Source organism: Sciurus vulgaris, assembly GCF_902686455.1.
Source record: "Sciurus vulgaris genome assembly, chromosome: 16".
Taxonomy (NCBI): Eukaryota; Metazoa; Chordata; class Mammalia; order Rodentia; family Sciuridae; genus Sciurus; species Sciurus vulgaris.
This window is the reverse complement of record NC_136477.1, coordinates 30,270,000-30,290,155: the sequence shown is the minus strand read 5'-3', so window position 1 is coordinate 30,290,155 and position 20,156 is coordinate 30,270,000. Positions and strand designations below refer to the sequence as shown.

The following is a 20,156-nucleotide window of genomic DNA, read 5'->3' as shown; positions in this document are numbered from 1 at the left end:
AGAGACGATTATATCTAACCTTAATATTCTGCACAAAGAACAGTTCTTCGCAAATTATTCAAGACTGATTAGAGGTAAAATCATTAATGCTAGGAATATCTAGCCTCATCTCTTCCCTTCCAAGTAGAAGATATAAAGGGCTCAGTCTGGAAGGACTCAGAGCCCACACTGACACTTGTGACATCTACCTGCGACCATATGCATTGTCCTCCTCTTTTTGTTCTCTCATTAAAATTTACAAAGATTATGGGGAACTTAGACCACACTTGGTTGGCGCTTACGTTTCCGCTCATTTAAATCTGTGAGTTCTAATTATTGGTTGCACTCATGTGGGTCAGAGTTCATCTCTCTGCTGGGAACAGCCTGTCCACTGAGCACCCAGATACCACACTCCTGCCTTTCTTCTTGTGTTTTGAGAATGCCACAACACTTAGGGAAAACTTCTCATGATTAAAAGGTTTAAAACGAGTCAAGATGGAAGGCTAAAAATATCGGAAAGGCCCCTGCTGTCCCAGTTATTAAATGATGGCCTGGCAGTTAAAACCTGCAGGCAGTGCCTCAGGCAGGCGGAGCTCAGCACCTCATCATTATCCTCCTGGAAATCCTTGGGTCGACTGAATCTGCCGCTATTAGTTAGAATGGAAAGGTTTTGACCTGTCATTTAAACTAGAAAAGTCACCAAGCCAAGTTCTTCATTACAGGGATTGTGTGTGTGTGTGTGTGTGTGTGTGTGTGTGTGTGTTGTAATAAATCATGACCTCTTTAATTTGTAAAGAAATAATAGGGAGCATCTTAGGGCTCCCTTGACAATCTGCCTTCCGTGCCAGTGCCGCACATTCTGGGTGTCACAGCCTGTCATTGTTGTGGGAGATACCTCAGAGTGGTGGTGGGAAAGGCAGCATCTGGAGTTCAGGGGCCCAAGAGAGGCGGTGAGCCCTGACCATTTCTAACTGTGTAGTCTTGAACCTGCTGCTTGACCATTTTTGTGCTTTAGTTTACTTATAACTGAAGAGGAAGTAAATAGTCTACCTCATGGGGTTGTCATGAAAGAAACTAAATGAAATGACTCATGCCAAGAACCTTTAATTGTACCTCGTAGACTAATTGTACCTAGTAGTGTTAATGGCCGTTATTTTTGAAACGTTATTTGTATAATTGTTATCACCTTTCCTCTTTTTGCATGCCTGACTTTCTCACTGGTCTTTGAATACCCTAAGGAGAATGACTCCATCTTTATGCTCTGAGTCTCTAGGAGACAATACCGGACTCTTTTCTTAGTAGAAGTATAACAAATCAATATGTGGGTACTTAAAAAGACTTAATTCAACAACTTTTCTTAATTCAACAAGAAAATGGAGACTGCGAAGAGAGAGATCCACATTCATAGCTGTAACTCTGATTTCCTGGGCCCAGTCCTGCATGCTCTCCTAGGTGTAATTGGAATACCTGTGCACAGAGAGTAGAAAGATGAGATGAGCTTCACTCTCTGGGTATTGGCCAGTGATGGAATTTGAGGAAAGAGAAGGACTTGAGCATTATGCCTGTTGCTAAACTTTCTAAAGATTTCTGGAAAATCAAATGAAAACTGATGTCCATGCATATACAAGACAACCACAATAATTAATTGACTAAGAAATAAATAAGTTAAAAGAGGCTAAGTCAACACAAGTTTTAGTATCAAACTCTTAATTCAGATGCTTAGTTCCTAATCATACAAATTATCAATGACTGAATAACTACTACATGACATATATTATGTTAGATGATTGATGTTAATAATGTTGCTTATTTTTTAAAACTATACTCCTTTCTGGCTGAGAAGCCTAAAGCTTACAGAGGAAAGGGAACTTCCAAGATCATAGAAAGTGGTGGAAACGAACAACAGAACTCATTAGCAGAGCGCTCCCGATCACTCACTCCCACATTCAGCACACCATCCTTGCTTGGAGACCCTGTATTTCTTTTTTATCAGAAGAAACGATGACAACCAGAATAATCATAACCAAATGCAACCATTGGCAATCCATGCTCATTTTTAAATGGCTTTAGTTTTCTGTTTTTGGCTGAGATAGAGTAATGGGTTTGGGCTTTCCTGTGTGAAACAACCAATAAAGTGACAAAATATGTATTTTCAGATGCTGGATATTAAGCAATGGAAGACAGTGATCCTTGAGAGGCAAAATAAAAACTTCCAATAAACTAAAAATAAATGGGAACTTTCTCAATTAGGGAAAGAATATCTATGAAAAACCCATAACTATCATTACGCTCTATAGTGGAAAACAAAACAATGTCCCTCCAAGGACCAGACCCTCACAAGGCCACCTGCTCCCAACATTTTTATTCAATGTTATACTATAGGTTTTAGTCAGTGTTGTACAACAAGAAAAGGAATTTTTAAAAGTCCAAGAAGAAAGGAAGAATTTAAACTTTTATTTGCAGACAACATGATCTCCATGTAGATAATCCAACAAAATATGTTGAAAAGCTCTTATAAGTAATAAGTTTAGTAATATTTCAAAATAAAACACCAATATAAAAATTAAATATAAATGATAAACACTAGAAGTCTAACTTGAAATTTAAACAAAAACAAAATTTATAATAGCATCAAAAATATGAAGTTGTTAAGCATGAATGTGACAAGATGTAAAACACTTATACACTGAAAATTATAAAATGTTCTGGAAAGAAATTTCTGAGGATCTAAAATGTCCATTTTTAGTCAACCTTTTCACTTCTGTGACCAAAAGACCCAACAAGGTTAATAAAGAGGAGGAAAAGTTTATTTGGGGCTTCTCATTTTAGACATTTTAGTTCATAGATGGCCAACTCCATTGCTCTGGGCCCAGAGTGAGACAGAACATCATGGTGGAAGGGCATGGTGGAGGAAAGCAGCTGGGGACATGACAACAAGGAACAAAATGAGACCATTCCACTCCAAAGGGGCAAAATATAAACCCCATGAGCATGCACCCAGGGACTTATTCCCTCCAGCCTCACCCTACCTGCCTACAGTTACTACTGGTTAATCCATTCAAGTGGATTAATGTACTGATTAGGTTAAGACCCTCATAATCCAATGATTTCACCTCTGCACTTTCTTGCAGTGTCTCACACAGGAGCTTTTGGGGGCCAACTCATATATAAATATAATATCCTGGTTTTGTTGTTTTCTAATCATCTGTAACTCATTATGTGGCAGCCTTGTATGTGATGGCCACAGTGCTGCTTATTATTGGCTTAAGGACGACGCATCTGCAGTGATGACTGCTGCCTAAGGGCTGTAAAGCCTTTTAGGTGAACCAGGAGCAGTGGGGTCGGTGGCTTCTGGTCAGACATTCACTGTGTTTAGCTTGAAAGATCCCTGATTCCCTTGAGGATTAAGATACAGAGGATGGTTCAGGTGAGAAGGTCCACAGAGCCTAAATCCACAGTTGTACCACAGTCTGCCTTTCGGGAGACTGACAATGTGGAAAGCAGCTACTAAAGCCAGAGAAGTACAACTGATTTCCACATGCAATCACACAGTCTCTTCCTTGACTGACAACATTTTTACCTCTCTGAGGGAAGAATCCCTTGAACTTTTCAGTTGTATTGAGGCCTAAAGGAATCAGATGCAGACACCAGGTTCCAGGACTGAGAATAGAACCAGTTGAGAGAGACAGACAACAGGCAACTCTAGATCAAAATATCACATTTATTAAGCCTACTTAGGATGACATGGAATCCAGAGAGATGGTTTTATTTCAAATGAAGCTATGAACTATGCCTTAGGATTGCCTAAAAGTACCTAAAATATTTTTAAGTACCCTAAAACCTTAAAATCCTTTTGCTTTCGCATTTAGAACCTTCTCATCATGGTGATACAACTCAATCAGAAGTAACAAATTCAACTTTCCACAGCATTTACTACAGTGTTTTGGAGAGCCTATAACAGGGACTCACACATGTGCATCTGATCCATTTTTCCACTGGAGTTCTGTAATGAAAAGCAGCTGCTCAGCTCTTCACTGCCTGTCTCTCTCTCTCTCTCTCTCTCTCTCTCTCTCTCTCTCTCTCTCTCTTCCTTTCTCCCTCTCTCCCTCTTTTCCCTGATCCTGCCTATTTCTGCTGTTACTTTCATTCCTTTTCCTCAGAGGGCCCTGTGCCCTTTCTTTGTTTATTGATTGTGAAATTCTACTGGCTGTCCTGCTCCTTCGCCCCTCAGAGATTAGAAAGAGTGAAAATATGTGAACACTTAGCCTCTGATATTTTCTTTCATCCTTGTTTCTTCACAGTGATAAATGTCCCTATCTCAGAGAGCATTTTCTGGCTACCTGAAATTCTGCAAATCTCCACGCCCTAATGTGGACTTTTCTCATTTCCTGATTTTTCTCCCTGGTACTTACAATATCTCACTTAACCTGCACATTTTATTTCATAATTATATTTATCATCTGTCTTCCTTCCCAACCCCAGCTAGAAATGTAAGAATAAAAAAGGCAAACATTGGAGCTGGGGTTGTACCTCAGTGGTAGAGTATTCACCTAGCACTTGTGAGGCACTGAGTTCGATCCTCAGCACCTCATAAAAAAAATAAATAAAAATAATAGCAGATGGAGTTAAAAAAATGAAAAAAAGGGGCAAAGATTTATGTCTATTTGGTCCATTGATGGATTTCCAAAACCTTGGCCTGAAGGTAGCATATAGACTGGTACTCACCACTTATTTGTGGAATGGATAAATTGTAGTTCTTGTAAGAACATTCTTTTTGCTCATTTTGCCTTATGGAGTTGTTATGTGAATGTCAGGGACTTCCAAAATGCTTCTGTTAGGAACACTTTCTCCATTTTCTCCAGCAATCTCTTTGATTTATCTGGGTTAAGAACGTGGCTAGCAGCATTAGGAAGATTCATAATTGTTCTGATATCTGATGTCATGGATGAACCTTCTTCAGAAGGTTACATATCCCAGCAGGGACAATGAACACAGAATCTGAGCGCCCTGGTTCTATGGACACCTGTAACTTTGGCATTAGGAATCAGAACTTGTTCTAGAAGTTAGGATAATATAGTCTTTGAGAGAGACAGGAATTGGTTCAAAACTGGACTCTGCCACTTACAAATTATGTGACCAAATCATTCACCCTTTTGAACTTCAGGTTTTTTTGTTTTTCACTTAGAAAATAGAATGTATCAATTGGACTCCATAAGACAGATATTCAATGAAAAAATATATTTAAAGTGCCAACCTAGGGCACATCACATTGTAGGGACTCAACAGGTTGCCAAAGTTCACAAAATGTATGTAAAGGGAAGACACTTGCATATCTAAAAAGTGTAGTTCACAGAGAAGAGACAAATCTGGACTTGAAGAGTAATGTTGATTGAATTAGATGTGTGAAATAACAGAATGACTCTTCTTCTGATAAGTAATTCTGATTCCCATAATGATGTCTTAAAGAGAGGCTACATGACCTGAAAAGATTAAAAAGGCAAGAAGTATGCTGGGTATCAGGGGTGCTCCATGTGTTAGTTCAGGTTCCCCAAGAAGTAGATGTCCAGATGGGATTACGAGACACACGTTAAGCACATGACTGTGAGAGTCAAGGGAGTAAGGGTCAGGAGAGGTGAACAGAGCCTCAGGTCATGATGCGATCTGATCTAGCATGGAAGAGAGAGGGAAGGAAAACAGGAAGATTGAGAAGAAATATCTTAGACTTTCTCTGTAGCAGAGGATTCTTGAAACAACCAGCATCAATATTAGAGGAGTCCCACACTTCCCAGGAAGGGTTACCTTAGGATTTCTGCACTCAGTCATTGACTTGGAGAAGCTCGTGGAAAGACTGACTCTGTGCAAACACAGTGGTGTATTTCAGAGCTGGGGCTCTCGTTCAGTGACAATCCCTAGAAGTGGAGGTCAGAGAGGAGCCCTCCTGGGGCTGCCACACACGGCGGGCTTTCTCCTTCCTGAAGCTTCCTGTCCCCACTGTCTTAGCATCCCTGGGAAGAAACAAACCTTTTCAATGTCAGATCATGAACCTTAATCAGTGACTTTTTATTCTCAAGCAGGTTAAATGTCTTAAAATATTTTTTATTCTGCTGACAATAGATTCCAGTTTGTGGAATTATGAAAGAAGAGGAAGACCGAGTGAAGTTTCACAGAACAAAACCTGCTTCCAGGTCCTGCGGAAAGACTTTATGAAACAGGACACATGCATGTAGCCTACTACAAAGGAAGCCTACAGAGGAAGAAAACAGATCCAGTGTTCTGATACTCTCCTGAGAGTCTCCTGAGAAGTCCAACCATAACCTGTGTCTTCCAGGTAAGAAACTGAGCTAAAAAGTCAATATTCCCAGAGGGCTTGGCCACTCTCAATAATCCATGCTACCGAGGACGTTGACCTTTAAATGGAATCATTAGATGGGATTTAATTGCAATTTGGCACTACTCAACTACAAAGGGAGGAAAGAGAATTCTGATTTTTCTTAATTAGGTGCATTTGGGCAAAAATTGGACCAAGAATTAAAGGCTATTTCCTAATGCTACAACCATGGTGGACCCTCAGTTAATTTATAAACTGAGCATGTACTCTGTGCTGGACACTGTATTAGGTACTGACAAAAACAGGAAAAAAAAAATAAGACATGGGTCAGGCACTTGGACCTTCCAAATGTTATTGCAGCGAGTGTCTTCTTTTATTTGCACCCCCTGAGTGCATTCCTTAAGGGATAGTATTCTCCATATTCACACCAGGGCCTTCACACTGGTAGCCAAATATCTTCTTCATAGGATCCATACACACTTTCATTCCCTTTCCAGGAATACACACATCATTTAGTTAATCAAATCCTAACTTTCCAAGTGTATGAACTATGACACCAGGAAATTTGGAAAAAGAGCCCTACTTTGCTGAGATGTCTCAATATTCAAGATAATATATGAAAACATTATTGTTGTAGCTGTTGGCCTGTTTCAGAGACTCTAAGCATTGCTATAGATACTTTTGTTCTTGTATTATTGAATGTGCCTGAATATATGCATATTAATATGATATGGGGTTGAAAGTCTACTCATCACAAATAAATTGCTTGCTTTTAAATAATTCCCTTATGAAGTCGCAGTGTCCCTCTTGGGGGAATCAAGCACTGTAGATACCAGGCACCTGAATTTTAGGTTTGTAGCATGTATTAAATCACATTATTTAGTCAGCTCTATGTGCAGATCATTTGAATAATGAAAATATTCGAACATTTATGTGTGTGTTTCACACCCTGAATGTTATAAGAGTCCAAGGAAAACCTTTAAATGAACTTGCTTGGTCAAGTCATTTTCTTTCTATTGTTGAACCAATATTCTAATTGGTTTATAAATTGGTTATATTTAAATTCTTATTTATTTCACCTACTTCTGTATCATTTGACATTTTATGAAGTATTCCCCCTCTTTTAGGGAATACTCTCTTTTCTTGCATCTCTGACAGTGGGTAACATTTAGAGAGGTCATCTTTGTGATGACTCCTTTTCTGTCCATTTCTGAAATATCTGGAACTTGTAGTATCCAGTCAAACCACTTTGTCTTTGCTCTCTCTGTAGAAAATATCATCAGATTCCTTGTCCTTCATTATCACCTACATATTGATGAATCCAAAAATCTGTATATTTGCTTGAGCTCTCTCTGTAAGTTCCTTATCCACATATTCTAAAATTCTTCAAGGATCTCCAAGTGAATGTCCTGTTGATGACTGTCCAACATGGCAATAGACATGGCACTAAGAAATACAACTGGAGTCAAACAGATTTATTTAGCCTGCTTGCTGTCTTCTGTGAAATGCCCACTTGGGCCCCCTGGGCCTGAGGTCTAAAATGTCTGTTCTTAGATGTGAAGTCAATCATCGTGTATCATGATAATTTTTACCTAGGAAACAGGATCATTGAAAGGAAGGCAGAATCACCATGGGTAAAGAAGATTGACCACTCCTGTGAGTGGTACAAGGTGGACACTTAGCTTATTTTGTGTTTGTAGAATAACCTCAACTATGCCTCATTTAGACATTGTCCTGAAGTGGTCTTAACTGATTATTATACATATGGTGTGAACATAACTTATCCTTGCTTGGGTAACTATGGCCGAGGGCCATTTTCACCATCTGATTCTATGGGAGCCTCCAGAGCTTCTGTCCCTCTTTCTCCAGTGACTGCATTCCCATAGTCACCTCTGTGATCCTCTTGTACTTACCTTTCCACTCACTCGAATCAATAAACAGAAAGTCATTCCCCCCAGCCGTTCTTCCTGACCACTTTCAACTCAGTTCAGATGCAGATGCTTGACACTTGGCGCTTGATCCTGCAGTAGCAGAACAATGTTTTACATACCATTTCTACATTTTTTTTTTGTTTGTCACCACAATCCACTTAATTAATTTGTATATTGCTAACATAATGAAACTTCTAAATATAAATCTGAACAGGCCAACAGCTTGTTCAACAATATCCACTGGTTTATCTGGCACCCAGGGAATAGACCTCACCATTTGTGTATTGGTTTCTGAGATTTTTCTAGATCTAGTATTTGCCTGTCTGCTTTGGAAACATGGAGATAATGCTGTCCAGTCTGAGTCCTCGAGTCTGCCGGTCACAGAGAAGCTGCTTCTCCGTGCAGATGAGCTTCTTCCAGCCATGTCCATCAAGTTAGAAGCATCTCATTGGTGAAAGAAAATTTTGATGAAAAGACAGATGGACAGAAGTATGTATAATGGGATTTATATTTGGATTGAGAGAATAAGTGGTGGGGAAATAAACTAGATTGAGAGTTGGAAGGAGGAGAAAGAAAGAAAAAAGAGGATTTGAGAAGGGAAGAACATAAAGATAGGGGAAAGTAAGAAAAATAAAAGGTCCATTTGTGTCCCATGTGCAGGTTCTTTGACTGTGACCATCAGACTATCTGTCTGGGCAGACAGGCACTGGTCATGTTCATTCTATGATGGTAGTAAGCAGATGTCAGCATCCACCAAAGTGGGTGATTCAGGGTCTGGAGTGGGCCTTTTTGACAATTTTAGTTTGCATTGATACTATTTGCTATATATTTTCTTTGTAGTAATTTACACTGAAAAATTAAAAATTAAGAAGTTGTACTGTGCTATGAAATTTAGTCAGAGAGTATATTCTGTTGGGTGGTTGGCTTCTAAAAATAACCCCAAAATGGTTCAAAGAAAATGGCAACTCCAACACTGTACACCAGCCCCAGTGGACTGCCCGTGGTCTCTGGTGTGGCCCAGGCCCAGACATTGGTTTCTGTCCCCACACTGCCCTGCTCTGTGGCTCCCCATTTATCAACACATGGGATCGCCTCTGCCTGCTATTGTGGATTATTCCCAACCTGGATGCCACTATCCTTAGTGGGGAAGCTCTCTTCCTGAAACACTGCATTATCAAGGACCTCTAATGCATCAGGCTACCGAAGACTAAGAGGTTTGAACAGTACAGTATAGTTTTATTGTAGAATTTTGTTATTAATATTATTATTACTATTACTGCTACCTTTCTATTTTTAATTATTTTTTTCACTCTATTTTCCTCATATCTATCTTTTTCCTTAGAGACTCTTTCTCCATTTACTCATGCTAACAACCAATTTCTTTTGATTCTGCTTTCACTATTCCTACAACCTAGAACCTCTATAGACTCACTTCTTATCTCATTAAGGTTATATCCCACACCTCTCCCCATCCTCTTTGTGTGCCATTAGAAATTATAAACCACACTGAAAACCTATTGTTTATGCTGTAGATAATAATCGAAATCATCATCTCTGTTTATTAAGGCAATACTGTTAATATATTAATAGGGACTATTTGGGTTAAGGATGCATATTGTTTGTATTGTGTGCTGCTAATATTGATCTCACACTTTAAGGTGAGGTATTGGAAACCTGCAGGGACACTATAAGCATATAAGAGGGAAATTGTAATATCTCAGATCTGCACTGCTAGAGAGGAAGATACATGAAAAACATGAAAAACATGAAAAACAAGGGAAGAAAATGTACCAAACAAACCAAGATGCTATATCAATAGAATCAAATGACAGCATGGTAGAAGAAATGTCAGAAGAGTTCGGAATCTATATAATTAAAATTATCTGAGAAGCAAAGGATGAGATAAGAGAGAAAATGCAGGCAATGAATGATCACACCAGTAAATAATTAAAAGAGCAAATGCAGGAAGCAAAAGAACATTTTAATAAAGAGATAGAGATCCTGAAAAAAAAAAAAAAAAACAACAACACAAATACTTGAAATAAAGAAAACAATAAACCAAATTAAAAGCTCAATAGAAATCAAAACCAACAGACTAGATCACTTGGAAGACAGAACCTCAGACAATGAAGACAAAATATTTAATCTTGAAAATGAAGTTGACCAAAGAGAAAAGATAGTAAGAAATCATGAACAGAATCTCCAAGAACTATGGGATATCATGAAAAGACCAAATTTAAGAATTATTGGAATTGAGGAAGGCACAGAGATACAAACCAAAGGTATGAACAATCTATTCAATAAAATGATATCAGAAAATTTCCCAACTCTGAAGAGCAAAATGGAAAATCAAATACAAGGGACTTACAGGATGCCAAATATACAAATTACAGCAGATCCATACCAAGGCACATTATAATGAAAATACCCAACATACAAAATAAAGATAGAATTTTTAAAGGCTGCAAGAGGAAAGCATCAGATTATATGTTGGGGAAAACTAATATGGATATCAGCAGATTTCTCACCCCAGACTCTAAAAGCTAGAAGGGCCTGGAACAACATATTTCAAGCTCTGAAAGAAAACAGATGCCAACCAATAATCTTATACCAAGCAAAACTTACCTTCAAATTTGATGACGAAATAAAATCCTCCCATGTAAACAACAGTTAAAAGGATTTACAGATAGAAAGTCTGCACTGCAGAACAGTCTCAGCAACATATTCCATGAGGAAGAAATGAAAAACAACAATATAAGTCAGCAAAGGGAGGAACTACCCTAAAGGAAAATCCAATTAAAGGAAAAACCAAGTCAAGTTAAAAATAAAAAATAAGTCAAAATGACTGGGAATATGAGTCATATCTCAATAACAACCCTGAATGTTAATGGCCTAAATTCATCAATCAAAAGACATAGACTGGCAGATTGAATTAAGAAGAAAGAACCAACACTATGCTGCCTTCAAGAAACTCATAGAAAAAGACACCCAGAGAGTAAAGGTGAAATGATGGAAAAAAACATGCCACACACACAGACACAGTAAAAAAGCAGGGGTTTCCATCCTCATAACAGATAAAGCAGACTTCCAGCCAAAGTTAGAAGGGATAAAGAAGGAAATTTCATACTGCTTAAGGGAAGCATAAATCACCAAGACATAGCAATCATAAATATTTATGCCCCAAACAATGGTGCATCTATGTATGTCAAACAAATCCTTCTCAATTCCAGGAACAAAATAGACTACAACACAACAATACTAGCTGACTTTAACACACCTTTCTCACCATTGGATAAATCTTCCAAACAAAAAAGAAACCATAGAACTCAATAATACAATCAATAACTTAGACTTAACAGACATATATAGAATATTCCATCCATCAATGAGTGAATACACTTTCTTCTCACCAGCACGTGGATCCTTTTCTAAAGTAGACCATATGTTATGCCACAAAGCTACTCTTAGTAAATCGAAAAAGAAAAAAAAGAGATACTACCTTGTATTCTATCAGATCATAATGGAATGAAATTAGAAATCAGTGATAAAATAAGAAACTACTCCAACACCTGGAGAGTAAATAGTATGCTATTGAATGATGCATGGATAGCAGAAGACATCAGGGAGGAGATAAAAAAAATATTCTTAGAGGTAAAAGAGAACAATGTTACAACATATCAAAATCTCTGGGATGCTATGAAAGCAGTACTAAGAGGGAATTTATTGTATGGAGCACATTCAATAAAAGAAGAAAAAGTCAACAAATAAGAACCTAACATTACAGCTCAAAGCCCTAGGAAAAGAAGGACAGATCAACACCAAAAGTAGCAGAAGACAGGAAATAAAATCAGAGCTGAAATCAATGAAATTGAAACAAAAGAAACCATTCAAAAAATTTACAAAACAAAAAGTTGGTTCTTTGAAAAAATAAACAAAATTGATAAACCCTTAGCCACACTAACAAAGAGGAGAGAGAAAACTCAAATTACTAAAATTTGTGATTAAAAAGGAAAAATTACAACACAAACTATTGAAATACAGAACATAATTAGAAGCTATTTTGAAAATCTGTACTCCAAGAAAATAGAAAATCTCGCAGACATCAACAGGTTTCTAGAGACATATGATCCACCCAAACTGAATCAGGAGGACATACACAATTTAAACAGATCAATTTCAAGCAATGAAATAGAAGAAACCATCTAAAGATTACCAAACAAGAAAAGTCTGTTGTTGCTCGTATTCTGTGTAAATTTATGATTACACAAATGGTATGCCTTTACGCCATGTACAGAGAAACAACATGTATCCCATTTGTTTACAATAAAAAAAAAAAAAATAAATAAATAAATAAAAAAAAAAAAGAAAAGTCTGGAACCAGGTGGATTCTCGGCTGAGTTCTACAAGACCTTCAAAGCAGAACTCATTCCAATACTTCTCAAAGTATTCCAGGAAATAGAAAAGGAAAGAACCCTTCCAAATTCATTCTATGAAGCTAGTGTCACCCTGATACCAAAACCAGACAAAGACACATCAAGGAACGAAAACTTCAGACCAATATCCTTTATGAATATAGATTCAAAAATTCTCAAAAAAATTTTAGCAAATCGCATACAAAAACATATTAAAAAGATGGTGCACGATCAAGTGGGTTTTATCCCAGGGAGACAAGGTTGGTTCAACATCTGAAAATCAATAAATGTAATTCACCATATCAACAGACTTAAAGTCAAGAATCAGATGGTTATTTCGATAGATGCAGCAAAAGCATTCGATAAAATACAGCACATATTCATGCTCAAAACACTAGAAAAAATAGGGATAGTAGGAATATTCCTTAACATTGTAAAGGCCATCTATGCTAAGCCCAAGGCCAACATCATTCTAAATGGATAGAAACTGAAAGTATTCCCCATAAAAACTGGAACAAGACAGAGATGCCCTCTTCACCTCTTCTATTCAACATCATCCTTGAAACTCTAGCCAGAGCAAAGGACAGACAGACCAAAGAAATTAAAGGGATACGAAAAGGAAAGGAAGAACTCAAACTATCACTATTTGCTGAAAATATGATTATTTAGAGGAGCCAAAAAATTCCATCATAAAACTTCTATAACTCATAAGTGATTTCAGCAAAGTAGCAGGATATAAAATCAATATAAATAAATCTAAAATAAAAATATTTGGGAATAAATAAAAAAAATAAAATACTTGGGAATCGATCTAACAAAAGAGGTGAAAGACCTCCACAATGAGAACACTAAAGAAAGAAATGAAAGAAAACCTTAGAAGTTGGAAGGATCACCCATGTTCTCTTGGACAGGCAGAATTAATATTGTCAAAATGGCCATGCTACCAAAAGCGCTATATGAATTCAATGTAATTCCAATTAAAATCCCAATGACGTATCTCATAGAAATAGAGAAAGAAATCATGAAATTCATTTGGAAGAACAAGAGATCCAGGATAGCTAAAGCAATCCTTAGAAGGAAGAGAAAAGCAGGAGGTATCACAATACCAGATCTTAGACTATACTACAAAGCAATAGTAACAAAAACAGCGAGTTATTGGCACCAAAATAGACAGTCAGACCAATGGTACAGAATAGAGGACACAGAGACAAATTCACATAAATAGTTATCTCATACTAGATAAAGGTGCCAAAAACATACAATGGAGAAAAGATAGCCTTTTCAACAAATTATGCTGGGAAAACTGAAAATCCATATGCAGCAAAACAAAATTAAACCCCTATCTCTCACCCTGCACAAAACTCAACTAAAAATGGACCTAGGAATTAGACCAGAGACCCTGTACCTAACAGAAGAAAAAGTAGATCCAAATCTTCATCATGTTGGTTTAGGACCAGACTTCCTTAACATGACTCCCAAAGCACAAGAAACAAAAGCAGGAATCAATAAATGGGATAGATTCAAGCTAAAAAGTTTTTTCTCAGCAAAGGAAACAATCAACAATGTGAAGAGAGAGCCTACAGAGTGGGAAAAAATCTTTTCCACACACACTTCAGATAGGGCACTAATCTCCAAAATTCATAGAGACCTCAAGAAATTTTACACCAAGAATACAAAGAGCCCAATCAATCAATGGGCTAAGGAAATGAGCAGACACTTCACAGAAGATCTATAAGCAATCAACAGAAAAATGAAGAAATGTTCAAACATCTCTAGAATTAGAGAAATGCAAATCAAAACTACACTAAGATTTCATCTCACCCCAATTAGAAAGGCTGTTATCAAGAATAGAAACAAAAATAGGTGTTAGTGGGGAAAAAGGTACACACATACATTGGTGGTGGGGTTGCAAATTGGTGCAGCCACTCTGGAAAGCAGTATGAACATTCCTTAGAAAACTTGGAATGGAACCACCATTTGACCCTGCTATCCCACTCCTTGGCCTATATCCAAAGGACTTAAAATCAGCATACTACAGTGACACAGTCACATCAATGTTTATAGCAGCTCAATTCACAACACCTAGATTGTGGAACCAACCTAGATGCCTTTCAATAGATGAATGGATAAAGAAACTGTGGTATATACACACAATGGAATATTATTCAGTAATGAAGAATAAAATTATGGCATTTGCGGGTAAATGGATGGAGTGGTAGAATATCATGCTAAGTGAAATAAGCCAATCCCCAAAAAATCAAAGACTGAAACATTTCTCTGATAAGTGGAAGATGATACATAATGGGGGTTGGGAGGGCAAGAATGGAGAAAGGATGACTTGTGAAGAGGAAAATGAAGGGTGGGGAGGGGGTAGGGGGATGGAAAGATAATATAATGAGACAAACATCATTACCCTATGTACATGTATTATTACACAAACAGTGTGACTCTACTTCATGTACAACCAGAGAAATGAAAGTTGCACCCCATTTGTGTACAATGAATCAAAACAAAAAATAAATATATAAAATGGCACTTGCAGGTCATATGTAGGTTTTGAGCAGAGCATTATTTTTTTCTTACTACCTCAAAAACATGAAGCTAAAGCAATAAAATAGGTTGGGTTACAAGTAAACATGCTAATCCCTGGAATATTTTAACATTCTATCAGATTCTATGAAATAGTTTTAAAAGGTACTATGAGGTACTATGAGGACTATAATACCATTCAGATTTTCAAACCTGTCATGTTTGACAGGAGAAACAAGTTCATTCTTCTAATAATTAACAAGGGATATAATAATTTCACCTTCTCAATAGCCTAAATTAATATTGTGAATGAAAAAAAAACTAATTTATGAAATTGATACACCATAATTTCCTTTCAGTGAGAAGCGTACTTCTTGGGAAAGCTACCAGTATCATTATAATCAAACACATTTAAGTAAATAAATCAAATCGGTGAATAAATACTGTTAGGCCTTCAGTGGTTTGTTGTGGAAAAGTTTGGTTCCTATTCATTTCAACATACTTATCTGAACACTTTCATATGCAATGTAAAGTCACATTCTGAGTTGAGGGAATGCAGAGTTCTTCTGAGGAATTTTTTAACTGGCAGAGGAATATGCAAGCTTATAAATAGCCATGGTTGAGTAAGTACAGAACACAGGAGACACACACACACTGGGCACCGTGGGATTTCAGAAGGACACTCTGTTTCCTCTGAGGTAAACTCTGGAAGGCAGAGATGAGGTTGTCGGACATTTGAGGAGAAGGGTAGAGAGGGGCAAAACCATGACTTTGGAATCATTTTCCAGCATCTGTGGCTTTGATTCTATCACTCATCTTAACTGATTGCAGGGAGTTGCTATGACATTTTAAACTGAACTCTTTGAAGGAAACTCACAAATGCTAATTAAACTAACCCTGGCCACTAACATAGCCTGGATTTTAATTTGAAATGAATCAATGCACAGAAAACATTTAGCACATGAACAGGCAAGTGTGGCTCAGCAAAAAGACAGCTTCTTCTCTTCTCCATTGCATGGGCTCTCTCTTTTTGCTTTTGTATCTCATGCTATTAGAATTGCCATGACACAGTAAGCACTCAGATTTTGAAGCTGTGAAGTAAAAATACTTGTGCTCTTGGAACACCCTTGCACAGTTCACCACCTTCCTACCAGCCATACACAATTCAAACTGTCCATATTCTGCCAATTCTTCTCCAGTGCTCACTGTATCTATCTGGGCTGTAGTTGCTGTAATGTTTTAGATGTGAGGTGTCCCCCAAGACCTCATGCATAAGACAATGCAAGACAGTTCAGAGATAAAATGATTGGGTTATGAGAGCCTTAATGTAATCAGTGCATTGATCTGCTTATATAGATTAATTGGGCATAACTGGAAGAAGTAGGTTACTGGCAGCATGTCTTTGGGTTTTACATTTTGTCTCTGGTGAGCAGAGTTCACTCACTCTGCTGTCTGTTGCCACGCGTCCTGAGAGGCTTTTCCCTGCCATGCCCTTTTGCCATCATTTTCTGCCTCACCTTGGGTGCCCAGAGTTGTGGAGCAGTCTGTCTATGGACTGAGACCTCTGAAACCATGAGCCCCAGATAAACTATTCCTCCTCACAGCAATGAAAGGTGACAAAAACAGCTATTTTACACAACATTGTTGTCCACAACTTCCCTTTAAAACACCAATCCTCTGTCTCTCTCTGATTCTATCTGTTGCCTATCAGATGGGGAAAATCCTTCTCTGTTATTTCTGTGTATCACTGTTTTAGTCAACTTTTTCGCTGCTGTGACTAAATGATCTGACCAGCACAATTATAGAGGAGGAAGGATTTATTTGAGGGCTCACAGTTTTGGAGGTCCTTGTCAATAGGAGGCTGACTCCAATCCTCAGGGCTTGAGGTGAGACTGATGGGAGAGCGTGGTGGAGGGAAGTGGCTCACATCATGGTGATCAGGAAGCAGAGAGAGAGAGAGAGAGAGAGAGAGAGAGAGAGAGAGAGAGAGAGAGTATTTCCACTCTCCAGATACAAAATATATACCCCAAAGCCATGCCCCAATTCCCACCTTTCCCAGCCACATCCTACCATTTCAATCAATCCCATCCTTGATTAATTCATTGATAGGGTTAAGACTTTTACCACCCAATCAGTTCTCCTCTTGAACCTTCCTGCATTGTCTCACATGTGAGATTTTGGGGGACATCTTACATCCAAACCACAGAAATTACCATAGATTAGTAGTTCTCAGAGTATAATGCAAGAGCAATATCTGGAAACTTGTGGAAAATATAAATATTGAATTAGAACATAGGGGCTGGACCTTCAGATGATTCTGATGCTGGTGAAGCTTAAGAACCACTGCTCTAGATCTTGGTCCTTTGTGCTGGGTCCTATGGTGTACTCTCTGCCTATCATCTTAAACCACATATCAGAACCTCTACTGAAGGGTCTGCCCAATGTAACATGCCCTTCCTTCAGTCTTTCCTATCGTCATTCCATGCTGTGTCCACACACTCCTGTTCCAAGCTAAGACAATAATAGTCAGCCCAATAGAACTTTTGTTAGACAGTTTTGTGTTTGATCTAGAAAAAGCGTTTGGAGATAAATGCCAAATGATGAGGCTAGAAATGCATATGAAGGTCACATCAGGAATGATTACATAAACCATGTTAAAAATCATGAGTTTTATTATCAAAATCTTGTGTAACCATTGAAGTGTTTTAAACAGGCAAATAATCAAGGCTGGATATACATTTTAGAAATAGTCCTCCCAGATGCCATGTGAATCATTGAAAAGGGGAATGATTCATAATTAATTAGAGGATCCTGGAAGGAACTCCTATGAGGAATGTGATTTCAAGTCAACATGCAAGTTGAATTTGTTTGTTTGTTTGTGTGCTTGTTGCAGATTGAACCCAGAACCTCACACCTGCTAAGCAAGCTCTCTACCACTGCACTGCATCCTAGACCTTTGTAACATGTTATTTTGTTTCTTTTTATTTTCTGGGTAGTGAGGATTGAACCTGGGCTACATTACCACTGAGCTGCATTCTCAACCCTTTTTATTTTTATTTGGAAACAGGGCCTTGCTGACTAGTTGAGGCTAGCCTTAAACTTATGATCTTCCTGCCTCAGCCTCCTGAGTAATCCAGGTCACAGGCCTGCTTTGAGGTTAACATGAACTTTTTTTTTTTAAGTATTTTTATTGTAAAATAAATCATAAGTATAGAAAATATCACACATCAAATGTATGGTTTAGTGAATTATTACCAGGCAAACACTGTCAAACTCAGATGAAGAACTCAGCTCAAGTGACATCCCAAAGTACTTCCATAGGCCTGCTCTGGTCACTGTCCCATTGTCAGGCCAGGTAAGAACCATCTCCTTGACTATAAGTTCCCTGTGTTTTTCTTTTCTTTTACATTTTTTTATTTGTTCTAATTTGTTGTACATGACAGTAGAATGCATTTATACATTTTGGTATATATAAATGGAGTGTAATCTCCCATTTTTCTGGTTATACATATTAACATAAAATTTCGATTGGTAAAATTTTCAGGCACTGGCACCTCAAGGGTTATAAGAAGAACCTTTATCTTCTAATTCCTATCTCCTATTGGTTATTGATTGTCCATAGGAGTTCTAACCCTCTTCTTCCATGGAGATAATCTGGATCCTGTAAGACTCAGGATTATTTGTTTTTCTGTGATTTCCTGTGGCTTTTCTTCTAATGTTCTTCGATTATCAGCGTTTGGATTCTGGGTCCTGAACCCTATGGTAGATGCTCCTTCTCCTCATGTACTCGTCACAGTGAAGGAGACACTCAGCTTCTAAGCCTTGTCACAATCTCTCCTCTACTTTAGAGTGCTGTTCTGGAGCTGGATCAGACAGAATTTCTTCCTGCTCCAATCTCTCCTAAATCCCTTACTATGCATAAGCTAAATTTGTTCTCAGCCTTCATCACTGTTCTGAAGTCAATCATGGTCATTGTGCCCTTGACTTTCATGTTTTTTTCCTCACATTTTACCCTACAATCTCTCACTCTTTCTCTCCGCCTTTCTCATTCTTATCTCATTTTTATGTGTACATTTACAATAAGGCTATTTTATTCTATATAAAATAGTTTGGAATGTCCATTCCAGGGCATATGAAAATGTTTGTCCTCAGACTATTTAGTTGCCTAGAAATATCATAACTTATGATACCATATTCCTAGGAGTAAAATCACTTTGTCCCATGGACTTTTCATATGGAGTACGAGATTTCTTTACCAAGTTTTTTTCTTACTAACCATATAGAGCTCTGTTATTTCCTTCATACTCTTGCAAACACATTTAAAAATCTCGTCAGTCATCTGGGGACATGGCTCAGCTTGCCTAGAGTGCAATGAGGTTCTAGTTTTGATCCCCAGCACCACCTAAATGAATAAATAAACAAAATCTTGTCTGTGGGTTTGTCAATTAAAGTAGGTTCAGATGCACACAGCAAAAATGCCACATCTACCGGTCAACACAACAGAAATTTTATTTCTCTCTGAAGTGTAAGAGATTTAGAAATAGCTCACTGTTATGTTAAGGGTCCCCATGTCCTGTGATCCAGTACCTGACTCTACCACTTCAAGGTATGGCACACCTAAGTCTGCTAGAGTTCTAGCCATCATTTCCTTATTGGAAGTTTGAAAGAGGAAAAAATAGAGGTGCAGAATAGAGCCCCTGTTAGCTGATTTGAATTTTAAATGAGTACTTCCAGAAATTCTAGATTAAACTTTCAATTACATCTCATTGACCAGAATATCACATGAATATGCTCAGTTGCAAGTGAAACTAGGAAATGAATCTTTTTCTTGATAGCACTATACTCAAAAGCAAGATTTTACTGGTAATGAGGAAGACCAGAATAAACTTTGGAGTGGGTAACTTGTAGACTCCATTACAACAGCATATAAATAAATTAATAATAATAATGTTGTTACAGTTTAGAGTTGGTAGTACA

The 20,156-nt window shown here is 37.7% G+C and overlaps 2 long non-coding RNA genes across 2 annotated transcripts in view; both read left to right on the top strand.

Moving 5' to 3' along the window:
• Positions 1 to 20,156, top strand: part of LOC306645974 — a 778,688-nt gene that overhangs the window by 719,715 nt on the left and 38,817 nt on the right. The gene's annotated exons all lie outside the window — the stretch shown is intronic.
• The window catches only part of LOC306645975, a 38,664-nt gene continuing 24,607 nt past the window's right edge, over positions 6,100 to 20,156 (top strand). The window contains exon 1 of the long non-coding RNA XR_013759781.1: positions 6,100 to 6,307. This is a non-coding gene — a long non-coding RNA (uncharacterized lncRNA). The remainder of the gene's footprint in view (positions 6,308 to 20,156) is intronic.